Source organism: Callorhinus ursinus, unplaced genomic scaffold (genome assembly GCF_003265705.2).
Source record: "Callorhinus ursinus isolate GAN/ISIS: 27379988/994484 unplaced genomic scaffold, GSC_fseal_2.0 scaffold1, whole genome shotgun sequence".
NCBI lineage: Eukaryota > Metazoa > Chordata > Mammalia > Carnivora > Otariidae > Callorhinus > Callorhinus ursinus.
In genome coordinates, this window is record NW_027397063.1 from 102,997,810 (window position 1) to 103,011,539 (window position 13,730).

Genomic DNA, 13,730 nt, shown 5'->3' on the forward strand with positions numbered 1-13,730 from the left:
CGGCTCCGAAAGGAATGCAAAGGCAAGTATGTATCTGGAGCATTGGGCAATGATGAAGAACGGTAGTTATAGAATATAGGGGTGGTTTACAAAAAACCAGCCACGTGCTCAGTGTGTTTGGAGTTCTGCAATCTGAATCTAAGATCATATATTATATGAAAGACCCCTGATGTGTCTTTCTTATTCATGTGCAAGGATATTTCCAAGCAAGGTACAGAAAATGGGTACCTGTGAACCCATCAGGCTCTCCGACCAGTCAGGCTCTCTAACCAGAAAAGCAGAGCCATTCCAGGTTTTTCCAACAGAGGAAATGTGATACAAAGAATTGGTTGCCTAGGAAATGGAGGACCTGAGAAGGCAAACATGGAATCCAGAAAGGAATTCCAGAGATTAGCAACAATAGGAAGCTGCTCCCACCTTACTGGGAAATGTAGTTCCCTGCAACCAAAGCAGAGGACAAGACTCAGATGAGAGCCAAGTGGGTATGGACTGCATATCATAAAGCATTAAATTTTGTATAATGCAGAATGTTACCAAACCCCCTTGGAATTAGTAACCCCTTCTATTATCAACCCTGCATTATTTCTATAAGGTGACTAGAAAATGTTACTGTATCACCATGGAAATTTCTGAACTTAACTTTTAATTATCTTTAAGACAAAAATTATTTGTGAGTAAGTAATACAGGCACACAAAACAAAATTCAGAAGTCACATAAAGTTAAATAGTGAAAACTCTCCTCCACTCCTCATCACTCCTAGCCCCCTGGGGGTGACCAGGGTTTTTGCATATTCTTCTATATACCTATATCCATATTCATATCTTAATCTATACCTGTCTCTTTCTATATATGAAGGATACATAATTCCCCCTAGATGGGATCATACCATATGCACCGTTCCACTGACTTATACTTTAGAACCAAGTGGGACCTACCATTTAATACCTAAGATATTTCTTCTCTTTGGAAATACAATGGGTGTGTCCATTGGGTCAGGCATGTGCCCAGATGATGAAGGACTATAAATCATAGGCTTGCAGACATTCAATGTTCAACTAGTCATGCAAAGAATTCTCCAAGGCAGTAATTCAGCAGTTTTGTCAAGTCTGTCAAGATGATTCAGGGGTTTGGAATGACTCATTGGGGCTTGGGTTAAATAATCTTGTCTTAATCATATCATTTGGAGCAAAGGTAAGTCAAAGATTTAAATCTGGTGGCTTAGTATCTCATCTGGACACTGGCAGAGAGATTCTCTACTCAACAACAGTGTCGGGGTCAGAAAAAAAAAAGTCCCAACTGCCTCACATTGTACACCATGATAATGTCCATGTGGCTTAAAGAATTTGTATATCCGTATATGTTTATGTACATTTATATACACAAATACATATGTTCATCTATATTACACATACACACTGAAAGGAAATATCAATTTGAAAATTTCTCACATCTCTGGAGCAGGGATATCTTTATAAGCTTAGAAATGATAGAAGAAATGACAAAGATAAAAGCAAATTGAATTCATTACAAGAACATTAATATGTTCTGCACATAAGAATGCAAGAACACAAAAAATATAACATACTGAGAAAATACTTTTAACAAGTATGACAGATGAAGAGATGATATCTTACCTATTTGACACATTCATATGAGGCTATCATAGAGTGTGATGACAGCAAGAGCCTCAGCTCTGAAGATAGACTTCTTATGACATGGACATATCTGGGTCTCAGTTTCTTCATCTGTAAAATGGTGACAACAGGAATACTTACGGAGCTTTGTAAAGTTAAAATGTGGTATGTCTGTGTAGTACTTAGAACAGTGCCGCTTGACAAACACTCAGTAGGAGTTGACTATTATTATTAATAAAAAAATACTGTTAGACAAATAAATGGACAAAGGACCTTAACAGTTAATTCACCAAATGCAATTAATAAATTAATAAAAGAGAAATTTAAAATTTATGACTCAGTCAAGAAGTATATTGTTCTACTTTTCCCAAATTTTAGTTTTAAAAATTAATACCCAGTGCTAACAAGGATGGAGTGAAACAATACACTTTTTGTGGCAACAACATTAAAATTTTCTTTTTTTTAACTATTCTTTTGAAAAGAAATTGCAATGCATATTAAGAGCCATAAAATATTTAAATTCTTGTTTAACTTGATAATTTTACTACTTAGAATTTTCCTTAAAGATATAATCCAAAGAGATGACATAATATGAACTTATTTTTTTCTGCATTATTTATGAGAACCGTAAAGTGGTTTCAATTTTTTGCTGTTGGAGACCTTGCTGCAGTTCTTATATTCCTCATGGGTACGTGTGAGTATTTCTTCAGAATCGATTCCTGGAATGAAATTGCTGGCTCAAAGATTTGCACGTTCAGATTTCTGATAATCATTTCCCAAACCATATTGTGAGAAGACTTTATCAATTTATAGCTCCATGAAAAAAATTGTAAAGAAAGTAGTCAAAAACAGAAGTCCCATGAAGCCACCTTAAGACACAATCAAATGTACCTGTACCCAGTTGATCTTCACCTTCATCATCTTCATTGACAGAGGTAGGTTACTTATTTTTGGTTTTACTCTTTCACATATCCTCGTGAATTTGGCTACCTCATGATTCTACCATAGTCCGTACCCCCTTTTCATTTTGAGAATACTTGTGATTATCATCTGGTCAGAATACCCATTTCTGGGCTTGGTCCTAGAACTGTGTATCAGCTGGCTAGAGCACACTATAGATCAATGGCTTTGTAAGTTAAGCTCATTTTTATACATTGTTGTTCAGGGCATGGTCGTGCTGGTCACGTGGGCAGGTAGGCCCTGACATCTAGTGTGCTGCAGTCACCAAAGAACCTGTGCCCTGGGTGCAAGCAGGGGAGAGCAGAGTTCTCTTGGAGGAAATGGCTCCTTTTCAAGTTCAAACAAAGAGGCCTTCTGGGGTCTCAGCTGCCCTTGATCATTCATAATTAAACATTTCTCTATTTAACTGATTCTTCAGCTCTTTGTTTAACTGGCTTTATTGATAGAAATCATCATATTAAAAGGATGATGAAAAGTTTATATTAACAATTGGTCCTAGAATTTAAAATATAAGTACAGTTCAAGCATAGTTGAGCATTTGGCTATGATAAGAAAAAGTTTTGGTGAGCTAAGGAGTCCAATGAGAATACAAGCCATTAGGTAAAGAGCTATCATTGAAAATACAGACAGAGAGGGGGTTGGGGGGATGGGTTAAACAGGCGATGAGGTTGAAGGAATGTACTTGTGATGATGAGTGCACCGGGTAATGCATGCAATTGTTGAATCACTGTATTGAAACTAATACAACTCTATGTTAACTAACTGTAATTATAAGAAAAACTCTAAAAAACAAAAATACAATCTGAAATTTTCCTTATCATTGATAGATTTTAGAAAATTATAAAATTTGGGGCACCTGGGTGGCTCAGTTGGTTAAGCCTTGGACTCTCGATTTCAGCTCAGGTCATGGTCTCAGGGTTGTGAGATCAAGCCCTCATTGGGCTCCATGCTCAGCAGGGAGTTTGCTCGAGATTTTCTATCTCCAACTCCCTCTGCCCTGCCCCCCCCTCACGTGCACACTTGGACACATTCTAAATAAATAAATAGATAAGATCTTAAAACAATTATAAAAGTTAACTCTGATTTATATGCTTTCAAGTAATGAAATAAAAACAGAGCTAAGATAGATCTAGCAACAATTGTTATAGCTGTTGAGTATGATTCCACCACTAAAGTTTTTTTTTTTCCTCAAGTCCCAATTGAGATATTTTCAAGCAGATATAATTATTGTGGTGCAATGGATATTAAACAAGGTATTTCCCTCGTCTGTAATTAGGCACAAGTAATGATTTCAATGGTTTGCTATCTGATAGGTTGTGATTCGTCTTCTGAAATAAGAAGACATCTACATTACACTTTATATTGTTTAAACTAGAACATACACAGCAAAAGCAGTCAATAGTGAATGATTAAGAGAAAATACTGAGCATAGAGATGAGGGACTGACTGATGTATATAGACTGGGTAAGGATCTCACAAAACTCTTAGCATGGGTTAATCCTATGGACCTAAATAACATCAGGAAAGGTTTAGGTTAGACCTAAAGGACAGAAGGTAAATAGGAAGAAAGGAGGGAATGAAAGAAGAAAGGAAGGAAGGAAGGAAGGAAGGAAGGAAGGAAGGAAGGAAGGAAGGAAGGAAGGAAAGGAGGGGAGAAGACGGGGCGGGGGGCGGGGAGGAAAGGCCTTTGTGATGCACTAAGAGGGAAATGAGAACTGAATGCACAAGAGCTACAGCGCTCAGACTCCTTCTGGGAGCTCCAAAAACTTCAGAGTCTGTGAAGACCCTTGTCCTTGGCTGTATGGGAAGTTTGGATCTACTAATGGGAAGTTGCCAAGTCACAGTAACATTGAGTCTAAACTGAGCCCAGCTATTGAGTTCATGAAGATCCCAGGCAAAATGAGAATGTAGAGGCTGATAGGACCCGAGTGTCTGACGGGCAGGCAGCATTAGACATGTGTGCTAGAAGGTAGATGGAAGAAGAGGAACATGTCAGCAACAGCCATTTGCCGTATCCTCTGTGATGGCAGCAGCTTTGGGGCAAAGCATTTTGAGTTACTGGGGTAATGAGGGATGGGGCTGGTAAAGCCACAGCTCGTTCTTATATTTTATTGAAGCCTCAGAACCAGGCATCTTTCTTGTCAAACTACAAAACTGGGTCAGTTTACAAATAAAATTGCATTGATCTCAATTACCTCATCAATTCTTTCCTTTTCTTTTTAGCAAAAGGACTTTCTGTCAGAGAAACTAGGCTCTCTTGTCTCCCATCTCAATTCCTAAAAATGGAGGTACTGTGAGAAAAATATATCTTTGGGATGATTCCCTGGTTAACTGAGTGTTGTCTACATGTTTTTATCTAGAAGATATAGACCCTGAGGTTAAATCCCAGGTCATGATAAGACTCTCATCGCTTACCTTTATACAAGACAAGAAGCTCAATTGCAATGACAATAAAAATAGCTAACATTCACGGAGTGATTATGGTGAACTGAGCACTGAGCTAAGTCCTTGTACACATTGCCTAATGCGATCTGGATGACATCCCCTTTGATGTCTTCATTGTATTGTATTTATTATCCTTATTATACAGATGAGGAACCTGAGTAATAGAGAAGTTAAGGAACTTGCCCATAGTCATTTAGCTAGTAAATTGCAGTAACCAACACATTTGCACTCCCATTGGCAATCACTGTACTCTATTCCCAAACCTAAAGAAATCCTAGCCCTTAATATACTAAAGGAATGGACTGGATCCATCTACCTATTGTAGTTTCCTTTTGGTATCTTTATCTAGGAATATAAACTATTTTTAACATCACCCTGGAAGGCTAGCTTTGAGTTGCACCCCTCCTGTGCATATGGCATGCACATTAAGCCATACACCTAATACTCTAACACCAGGAAAGACAACCCAGCCGGCTGCTTAGCGTACTGCAGGCTCTGAGTCCCCTTGCAGGACCCCCAAAGCAGATTTAATGCTCCTGGGAAAGCACTGTCCTCCCTCAGTCACAGAGTTCAGTGGCAACACCGTGACTCTGTAATCCATGACACATAGTGAGGGAGGAAACCACTTTATCTGTGGCCCAGTGATAAGGGACAATTGGAGTGGGGTTTTTTTCTTTCCTCATGGTTGGCAGAAGCCCAATCAAGCTGCTGTCAGCTCCTCCTGCGGCCAGAGGCTGAAAGGAACTTCTGGGGCTAGAAAAAGACAAAACAAAACAAAACAAAAAAAGAAACCAACAAAAAACTATGTCACCCAGCAGGTAGAGCATGACAGGTGACAGACGACACACCCAGCTTCCAGGTACTGTACTCACAGCCTGGCTCCAGCAGTTCCTTTAGCCGGGGCTTTGCATTCTCTCTCTCATCTTAATACTTTGGGATGGGGGGATGGGACAGAAACACGTTAATGTAGTGTAATGTGTAATGCCGGCACCAGAGGGAGGGGCTTAACTCAGAGTGGTCCCCCCCTCTCCCCAGGCTAGGGTGGCTGTAGGTCAGCATTTGAGATACAGTTAGATTTGACCCAGCTGCACAAGGGAGTACCTTGCAACTAGCTAGTGATCTGGAAAATGTTCACAACGCCTTGTGAAGTGAAAACAGCACCTTATAAAAACAGCAGTATGCTCAAAATACACACAGAAAAAGACTGAAAAGATAGACACCACAGAGTTAATAGTAGTTACCTCTAGATGGGAATATCAGTGATTTCTTTTTCATTTTATTTTTTTATTTAAACATTAGTTATTGAGTAGCTACCATGATTGAGGCATAACAAGTTCTCAGAAGCATTTTCTTTTATGTTTTAAAACATATGTGGTATATGAACATCTGTTTCTTCTGTAATAAGAAGTAAGCAATTTTTCAAAGACCACCTCATATCTATTAAGAAAAGTTTTACCACCTTGGAAGAAAATCCAATGCTCAAAACCCCCATGTATGTACAAATATGCTGGGAAGTGACCGTTCATTTTACAAATGGATTCACCATACAATTCCTTTATATAGAATGTTCTTTAGCACTCAATAGCTGATTCAGTTTGCAATAATTTGCTTCAATAATGAGGAGAATATACATTCAAACTTTATAAATTGTGCCAAAATAATTTACAGGCCTTTTGGTTTAGCCTTTTGATCCAAGTTAGAACCAATACATGAGAAAAGTAAACTAGGCTGACGAAATGATCTTGTGGAATCCGGATACACAGATACTGTGCTTGTAGGAGAGGTACCCTCCTGTCTAAGAACATCTCTAACAGGCTTGGCAAGCTGAGCTGGCTGCAGGCACTTGGCAACCCCAAGCCCACCCCTTCCCCCACTCCTGCACGCCTGCACTTTTCCCTCATCTTTAAGTGCATCAGCTACTGTGGAGGCCAGTAGCTGTGAGGTCTGTGAAGAAAGAGGAGTCATGCTCTGCGGCTTGGTGTCATGGCCTAATGTTAGCTCTCAAATAACAGAAAATAAACCTCCCCATTTTCAGAGTTAACGTAGGACCCAAGCATCTGTCAAAGGGGGTTTTGTGTCATCCAAGAGGCTGAAGGAAGCCTCGAGTGGGGATAGGTATGTTGGTTGCTGAGACCCCTCACCCTGCTCCCGTGGGAATAGAAGTTGTAAGGGCTTAAAGGAAGAAACAAGGATCTCCCTATAACCAGGGACAGTAGAAAGGTGAGTTCGAAGAATGGCTTCATATGCCTATTTGAGCCCATTTCTATTCAGTTCCTATCATGTGCCAGGCACGGGGCAAGCATGGAGATAGAAGTGGTTTAGAGGGCAAGTCAAGATAAAGCCTCCATAAGTACACAAACCCATAATATTGCAGGAGTAAGTAGAGGGATGTGAGAGAGAAATGTCAAAAGAAAGTTAGCATAGAGAGGATCCTTCTTACAGGACGGAAATGTTTTCTGGGGTGGGTGGCATTCAAAGGGGTCCAAAAATTAGACAGGCAGAGAAGGGGAGAGGGAAATCAGTGGATGGACTGGCCTGAACAAGAGCAGGGAGCCCTTTCATTTTTGAAAAGACTGAAATGCAGTGGTTTTTATTCTATTCTCTAAGTTGTACACCCAGCACCAGTATCTAATTCCAGAACATTTTCATCACCCCAAAAAGAAACTCTGTACTCACTAGCAGTCTCTCCTCTTCCCCCAGTTGCTGACAACTACTAATCTACTTTCTGCCTTTACGGATTTGTCTGTTCTGGACATTTTATATAAACAGAATCATACAGTATGTGGCCTTTTGTGTCTGGTGTCATTCACTTAGCATAATATTTTCAAGGTCCATTCAGTTGGTAGCAGATATCAGAACTTCATTTCTTTTTATGGGCAAATAATATCCTGCTATACAGTTATAATACATTTTGTTGATTTATTTATTAATTGATGGACATTTGGGTTGTTTCCACATTTTGGCTATTATGAATAAAGCTGCTATGAACATTTGTTTATCCATAGGCATCTGTCTTAGTCAGTTAGGGATGCTATTAAAAAAAACCCAACAACATAGACTGGCTGGCTCATAAACAACAGAACTTTTTTCTCCTAGTTCTGGAGACTGGAGGTCTATGATCATGGGGCCAGGATGGTGGGTTCTGGTGAGGGCTGTCTTTACGGTTTTAGATTTCTCTCTTTTCATTGTGTCCTCAGATGGCAAAAAGAGAACTAGAGAGCTCTGTGGGGACTTGCTGGGCACTAACCCCATTCATGAGAGCCCCACCCTCATGACCTAAATCACACCCAAAAGCCCCACCTCCTAACACCATCACCTTGGGGGTTGGGATTTCTACATATGAATTTTAGGGGGACATAAACATTCAGTCCATAACAACATCTTAAATAAATCAGTGGGAGCACCTACGTGAGTGACTGAAGTTCCAAGTATTTTCTTTTCCACCAAAGAATCTGGAGGTCTTCCTAGGGCTTCCCTCAGGCTCAGTCCTCATGAATCTAGATAAAGTTTTTAAGGCCCAGCTTGGCTGGCTTGTTTTTTTTTGCAGGCTCTGGAATGAATCCATTTCTGAGATCCTACTTGGTACAGTCTAAACCTAAGATCAGGTATTTCTTCCTCGTTCCATGTATAAACAAGGTGCAGGCTGCCCCCTGTCTGTGCCCAGCTAGGCTGTTGTTTTACTGGTGGGATTCCCATTCTCAGAGTATGCATGCCGCTTTGCCCTTCGTGGCTATCTTCAAAGAGGCAGGATTTCCATCCTGCCCCATTTGAAAGAGAAAAACTCAAAACCCTTGGCATTCTTCAACCATCATTAATGCACGAGAATGTTACCTAAACGCCTCTTTTAAAGAAGGAAACATTCCAAGTTATTGTTTAAAAAAAAAAACCAAAACCCTCACAGCATATCCTTAAAACTCTACTGTTGTTTGAGGTACAATTTTGAAATGTGTCTAATATGTGAACTGAGTCTAAGATAAGTAAATCTTGGCCTGAATCCATAGATGTCTCCTTAAAACTACTCTTCTTTCTTCTAACTTTGCTTTTAACCCCTTGCCCCAAACCACAGCCCTTTCTCCTCTTCCCCTCTCAATAACCATAGACCTTTCTCTCAAAAAGCCCCTAAATCATAGTTTCCCTTCTTAGAACTCTCTTTTCCAAACCACAGCCCCTGGCCTTTTCTTTCTAGTTACCTCATCTCCCAAGCCACAGCCCTCCTTTGCAAAACTTCTCTTTAAACTCATTTCCCAAACACAGTCTCTTTCCCAAAATCCACGTCCCTGAGCTACAGTCCACTCCCAGAAACCAAAAGACACACATGTCCTATCATTCACCAACGGTGCTGGGACAGAATCCAGGAGAGAAGTTTCGGGGTGTTGTGACCTGTGGAAGATGTGCAGCAACATGAGGAGGCTGTGGTGGACAGTGATGTGAGAACCATGGTTTAGTGCCCCCCGGACAAGCCTCTGGCTACGGGCAGCTCCCCGCACTTGGCTGGGCTTTGATTTTCTCATTTGGCATGTACTGGGCCTCTGGCTCATAGGAGGCTTTCAGCGATATTTGTTGGCTTGATTAAGTGGTTGGGTGAAGTGCTGGGATGAGGTGACCTCCAAGCTCCTTTCAGCCCTACATAAAACGCTAATATCCACGTAGTCAAGATGAAGAGGATCACAGAACTATGGAACTTCGAATTGTCCCACCAATTCCCTCCCTTTATTCTTCACTTTGTGTAGTTTAATTCTTTTTTTGTCAAGGAGAATAAGTGGAATTTTACTGGGAAGGAATATAAGCCAGTTACTTTTGCCTTTGGATTCCAAACTTCTTGAATGTATATCTGTCAGTGGGCTGCTAATGAAAATAGCTTTGGCTCCATGGGAATAACTGTGAGGACAATGAAATACAGAGATGTGAACTAGGAGTACAGGATGTCCACCCAGGATTGTTCTGAATTGCTTTAGAAGGCACTAATGAAAGGGAAATGCCAGGGTTAATAAATATTTGTTGACTGATTAAAGAGCATAAATACTGAAAATGCCTCTGATAAAGCTATTTTGTAGCTCTAAGCTTATATACGTACCAGGGACCAGCTGTAAATGGACATGCTGGTTTCAGTGAACAAGTAACCCCTTCTGAAAAGTTCTAAAAAAAATTTTTTTTTAACTCAAAACAGATCATGGATAGAAATGTAAAGAGTTAAACTGTACAACTTTTAGAAGAAAACATGTGAAAATCTTCATGACCTTGGGCTAAGCAATGAGTTTCTAGAAAGAAATACCAAAAACATGACTGCCCCCCACATAAAAAATTGATGTATTGGTCTTCAAGAACATTTAAAACTTTGTTCTGTAAAAAAGAGAAAACACAAGTTATGGACTGGACAAAATTTTCAAAAATCACATGTCTATCAGAGAACTTGTACCCAGAATATATAAAAAAATCTTTTTTTTTAAAGATTTATTTATTTATTTTGAGAGAGAGAGAGAGGGAGAAAAAGCATAAGCGGGGGAGGGGCAGAGGGAGAGAGAGAATCTCAAGCAGACTCCCCTCTGAGCGCAGCGCCTGATGCAGGGCTTGATCTCAAAACCCTGAGATCATGACCTGACTCAAAACCAAGAGTCAGACGCTCAACTAACGGAGCCACCCAGGTGCCCCTCTAAAGAATTCTTAAAAAACAGTAAGAAAACAAACAACCCAATAAAACAAAGCAAAAGATTTGAACAGATAATTCACCAAAAAAAGGATATGTAGATAGCAAATAAGTACATGAAAAAATGCTCAAGAGTATATTTTGTCATTAGGGAAATGCAAATTAAAGCCACAATGAGATACAACTATACACTTATTAGAATGGCTAAAAATAAAAACAAAATTGACACTTCCGAGTGATGACAAGGAGGTGGACCAACTGGAACTTTCATACATTGCTGGTAAGAATGTGAAATGGTGTAGCTGCTCTGGAAAAGTTTGGCAATTTCTTCCTTCCTTCCTTCCTTCCTTCCTTCCTTCCTTCCTTCCTTCCTTCCTTCCTTCCCTCCCTCCTTTCTTTCTTTTTAAGAGAGAGAGAGAATGGGGGGATAGGGGGAAGGGTAGAGGGAGAGGGAAAGAGACTCTAAGTAGGCTCCATGCCCAGCGCAGAGCCTGAGATGGGCCCCGATGCAGGGCTTGATCTCACAACCCTGAGATCATGGCCTGAGCCAAAATCAAGAGCTTAACTGACTGAGCCACCCAGGCACCCCAGTTTGGCAATTCTCATGAAATAAACATACACAAACCATAGGACTAGGAGTCCCGCTCCTAGGTATTAACTCTAGAGAGATGAAAACTCAAGTTCACACAAAAACCTATATCCAAATGTTTATGGAAGCATCATTTATAATCACCAACAACTAGAAACTATAGTATTAATGATTTTTAAAGATTTTTTATTTAATTTTTTGAGAGAAAGAGCACAAGCAGAGGCAGAGGGAGAGGGAGAGGGAGAAGCAGGCTGAGCAGGGAGCTGATGCAGGGCTAGATCCTAGGACCCCGTGATCATGACCTGAGCCAAAGGCAGACGCTTAACCAACTGAGGCACCCCATAATATTAATGATTTTTAAATGCATTATGCTAAATGAAAGAAGTCAGAACCAAAAGGTTACATAATATGTAATTCAATTTATACGACACTCTAGAAAAGCCAAAACTATAGTATGGAGTTGCCAGAGCCTGGGGATGGGTGGAGGGTTTGACTCCAAAGGGGAAGAATCAAGGACATTTTTAGGATGAGGGACTTGTTTTATATCCTGATTGTGGTGATGGTTATATCACTTTATACATTTGTAAAAATTTATACAATTGTACACCAAAAAAGGGGGCAGTTAATTGTATATAAACAAAACCTTATTGTAAAAAAATTTTTTATTGAAGAAAATTCTGCAAGTAATGAAGGTGAAAAAAAATTGTCAGAGAATCACCCTAGGTTAGTCACGTGAGGCTTTAATGTTTACTCAAAATAGTTGTGCTTTTGATGCTCAACTAATAGCACAATGAGTACAAGTGAACATTTTCCTGATACTGTATTTACATTGCAGCTAAGGTGACCCTTAACAACATTCCCAAATCTGGGGCAGCTGTATCTCCTTGCTTTTCCCAACCAAGTTATCTGACACTCAAGATTCTGTGATCTCAGAAGAATTATGACTGCCCAGTCAAAGGAAGTGTTGATAACACCACGCCCTGCACTTTCCACCTGAGCAAATATCACCAAGCCCTCCCTCATGTGCGCCATCTGCCTTGGTGAGTGTGCTGGCCTGAATGCAGAGTCCATAGGAAGCTTCCATGACCTCCCCCCCAAATCCTCCCTGGCCTTGCCCCACTGATTGGCCCCTATCCTGATGACAGGTGAGACCCAACCTGGGTGCCTCCCCTGAGCTGGACTCACCTAGGACGAGCTGGATCTCACACTCCATTTCTTTCCCTTGGAAAGTCTATGTGTAACCCCGTGACCATTCATTGTTTAGAAATTAAAGTTCTCCTTGGAGTCTTTTGTGTCCTTGCCAACCCCTTGCCAGGCTTGCTACCACTATTCTTTTGCCAGCCCAAGGCTTTATTCGGAGGCTTAGGGAAGTGAGAGAGAACTTCGATGCTCACATCCGTACTTAACCTCTTTGGTTCTTCAATTATCACCCTCCTGAAAAATCATCAAAGTCCCAGGGAAACATCGTGGAGTCTTGGCTGTCCAGGAGAGTTTTTGTGTTTTGGTCATTTTCCAAGGTTTATTGTATGAACTATCAGTTCTTCGTTGGAGTCTGTCATATGTCTGGATAATGAATAAGTTTCCAAAATGTAACTAACAGAAATTCCAGTTGGATTTCCAAGGCTAATAGAATTGTGTTCTCTCTCTCTCTCCCCTCCCCAACCCCCAACTGCCACAGCATATTTTAAAAACTGACATGCCAAACTTGCCTTCCTGCAGAATTACCTCGGAAATGGAGCTGAGATTCCAGGGGTCCTGGCCTTGAAGAGAATCTAATCCAAGAAGACAAGCGGAACCGAGAAGCCTATGAAGACTTAAAGTTGGCAGGAAAAAATTCACAGCTAATTTGGGGGATAAACAGAAAAGTGGTTCTGCAAAATGTGAACACATTTTTCCAAGTGCTACAAGCAGAGGAAGGGGCTGGGGGTGGGGGCGTATTTAAGGAGGGGAACTGCCCTTTCCACCTTTGCTTTCCTCTCTTAGGCTTAGCATTCAACAACAATCAAAACATCCACAAAGAAGATGGATATTTCCCGCCCTGGGACTCCCGTGGCTTTACCCCACGTGTATCAGGTCTCCAACCATGCCAGGGCTTCCTACCAATTTTTTAAAATTCATTTTTAAAAAAGATGTATTTATTTATTTTTGAGAGGTGGGCGGGGCAGACAGAGAGGGAGAGAGAAGTCACAAGCAGATTCCCACAATCCTGAGATCAGGACCTGAGCCGAAACCAAGAGTAGGAGGTTTAACCAACCGCACCACCCAGGCGCCCCTTAAAATTCATTTTGGTTGCTCGTGACTCCCTTTTACTACTTATCAGCTTTGTGTCCTGAAATTTCACTTTGCCTGGCATGCCCCCCACTCTACCATAGCTAAAGGAGAACTAAAATGGGCTTTCTCTCTAGAGCGGGAAAGGACTCAGCTATATGGGTTAGTATCTATTCCTTCCTGTGTAAT

At 40.7% G+C, this 13,730-nt stretch overlaps 1 long non-coding RNA gene across 2 annotated transcripts; it reads left to right on the top strand.

Annotated features, from left to right (window-relative positions):
- Positions 1-416: 416 nt before the first annotated feature.
- Positions 417-13,367, top strand: LOC112822410 (uncharacterized). Of its 2 annotated transcripts, XR_012374746.1 has the most exons (4): positions 417-482; positions 2,449-2,570; positions 12,109-12,313; positions 12,993-13,367. It is a non-coding gene; the product is annotated as an uncharacterized lncRNA (long non-coding RNA). The 2 variants fall into 2 exon arrangements; XR_003207701.2 differs by lacking the exons at positions 417-482; positions 2,449-2,570 and adding an exon at positions 5,798-5,899.
- Positions 13,368-13,730: the final 363 nt, after the last annotated feature.